General features: G+C 30.6%; 1 long non-coding RNA gene across 1 annotated transcript; it reads right to left on the bottom strand.

Annotated features, from left to right (window-relative positions):
- Positions 1 to 478: 478 nt before the first annotated feature.
- Positions 479 to 1,694, bottom strand: LOC138913629 (uncharacterized). Its single transcript, XR_011419436.1, has 2 exons — positions 700 to 1,694; positions 479 to 646 (listed from the first exon to the last, which is right to left on the bottom strand). It is a non-coding gene; the product is annotated as an uncharacterized lncRNA (long non-coding RNA).
- Between the last annotated feature and the right edge of the window lie 642 nt (positions 1,695 to 2,336).

Genomic DNA, 2,336 nt, shown 5'->3' with positions numbered 1-2,336 from the left:
TGTGCACACACTTGAGTGCCTTGTCTCCTGGTTATTTATGTTATTTATGGCCAAGGGGTTGGGGTTTTTGGGCCGTGGTCAAAGAAAACCAGTGGGTGGCACCTGAATGGATGGCCCCAGCTTAATAAAGCGGAATATTCAAAGGGTGAATTAATTTTGGGAATTAATCTCGGAAGTTGGTTTATATGCACTTCTGTAGGTGTTGCTACACCCAAAAAAAAAATCGACTGAAATCGCCCTTGGTTTTAGAAAATCGCCTATGAATTTGCTTTACTGGCGATTTTGTCTATATTAAAAAAAGTAGGTTTTTAAAATCAAAGACGTTTTTTCTAAAAATCAAAAAAAAATAGACTGCAATTTAGAAATATTTTGCTAGAAAGTAAAAAATTATTTCTTAGAATTTAGAAATAAAGGTTTTCTAAAAAATAGAAATACGGTTTTTTTTTTAAATATAGACAAATATTTTTTAAATAAAAAAAAAAAATTTCTCAAATTCAGAAAATACAAAAATCTATTTTCGGGCTTCGGAATTATACCCGGTTGTTTCTGTGACGCCACGGCCTTTGTGTTGTTTTTTTTTTCGTTCTTGTTTGTCACCTTATTTTAATTTCCTTTAATTGAGCACATGGGTGGTTTCAAATTGGAACTGAAATGAGTGTACAAATTACAAATTATAAATATAAAAACCCAATAACTTACTATTTTGAGAAAAACATCTTGGTCGCCGCACGCGGGATTCGAACCGCTAACCGCTCGCGCCTCACAGTTTGCAGTCAAGCACTCTACTAGCTACGCCACGGAAGCATCACGTGAGGCGCTGTACAAAGTCTATTCACATTTTGTTCTCCTATTTTTACTCAAATTGATCTGGCTTTCTTCTGGTTATTCCTTTTAGTTTATCATTTAATTTTACTTTTAAATATTTATTGATTAATATTAATATTTATATATTTATTATTTATTATGGTTCAATAGTAACAGTAATTGAATGTTTCAAATTTGAAAAACTTAAACAAAATGCAATACATTTTTTTTATTAATATGTAACTATTAGTGTTAAAAAAAAAACAAAAAGACACCACGAGTTTTTCGTCTCGACGTGGGTTTGAACTCACTCTTGCAGCCGCAAGCTTGAATAACATATGCATGCACGCACGCGTTAGACCCCTAGGCTACCAATCCCGGAAATTTTCTTCGATTAATAGCGATTTTTTCTTAGGCTAAAAAAAACTTTTCTAAAAAGTCTATAAGAAAGGAAATCGATCAAATACGGTTAAATTTTTTATTTTCTAGAAAAATATTTCTTAATATCACACATTTTTTTCAAAATGTTAGAAAAATCTTCAAAAAATTTTTCTGTTATTAGAAAAACAATATTTCTATTATGTAGAAATATTTATAATTTTAATGGCAATTTTTTTTTAGTTTTAGAAAAGTTCAGTCTTTTTTTTTCTAAAATCAATGGCGATTTTAACCCTCAAAAAAAGAAAGGATGATTAGAAAAATAAACCTTATAATTTAGAAAAAAATTGATTTTTCTGTATTTCAGAAAATATTTTCTAAAAAAACTCGTTCAATTCAGAATTTTTTTGAAGATTAGAAAATTTTTCTGAAGATTAGAAAATTTTTCCTCTTTTTAGAATATTTTTTTGAAGCACAGAAAAATTTTTTTTTTCTATATTTAAGAAAAAATAATTTTTTGAGTGTACTTAAGTTTGGTTTGCTTCCATTTCCGGCTGTCTCCTTACAAGGATAGAGCATAAATAAACTAGTTCCAGCTGTTCTTTATCTATTATTCATACCAAAAAAAGAAACGCTTACAAGTTCTTAAAATAAATACCAGTTACAAGTATACAAATTAAAAAAGAAATATTATAAATATCAAAAAAGGAAATATCAAAAACTGTAATGTATCCAAATATTTTTGAATTCCTTAAAACTTTAATATCTGTTTCAAAACATAAATTTTATATTTTTTTCTGAATTTTTAAAGATAAACCTACACCTTATAATAATTATTAAGACTATTGTGTTAGCTTTCACTTACTTAAGAGCTTAAAAAAAGGGAAAGTCAACCGGCAAAAAGTACCGAAGAAGGTGTCACAAAAGTCATGACACAATCACCCCCGGCTGCCGGGATCGTTAATAATAAACGCAAGGAATCGACCCAACCCTTGACACTGGGCCATATCAACTTCATCAATTCTAATCAAGAAGGAGACCCGAGGAAATCTCCGCTGAAAATTAACCGCAGCAAACTGCCAGCCAGGGACTTGGGCCATGACCAGGGCTAAAAAATTACCACAACGCCAGCAGGGACACGTTCGGCGAAAACA

This window comes from Drosophila takahashii, chromosome 2L (genome assembly GCF_030179915.1).
Source record: "Drosophila takahashii strain IR98-3 E-12201 chromosome 2L, DtakHiC1v2, whole genome shotgun sequence".
Classification (NCBI taxonomy): domain Eukaryota; kingdom Metazoa; phylum Arthropoda; class Insecta; order Diptera; family Drosophilidae; genus Drosophila; species Drosophila takahashii.
This window is presented reverse-complemented; position numbering and strand designations above follow the sequence as displayed.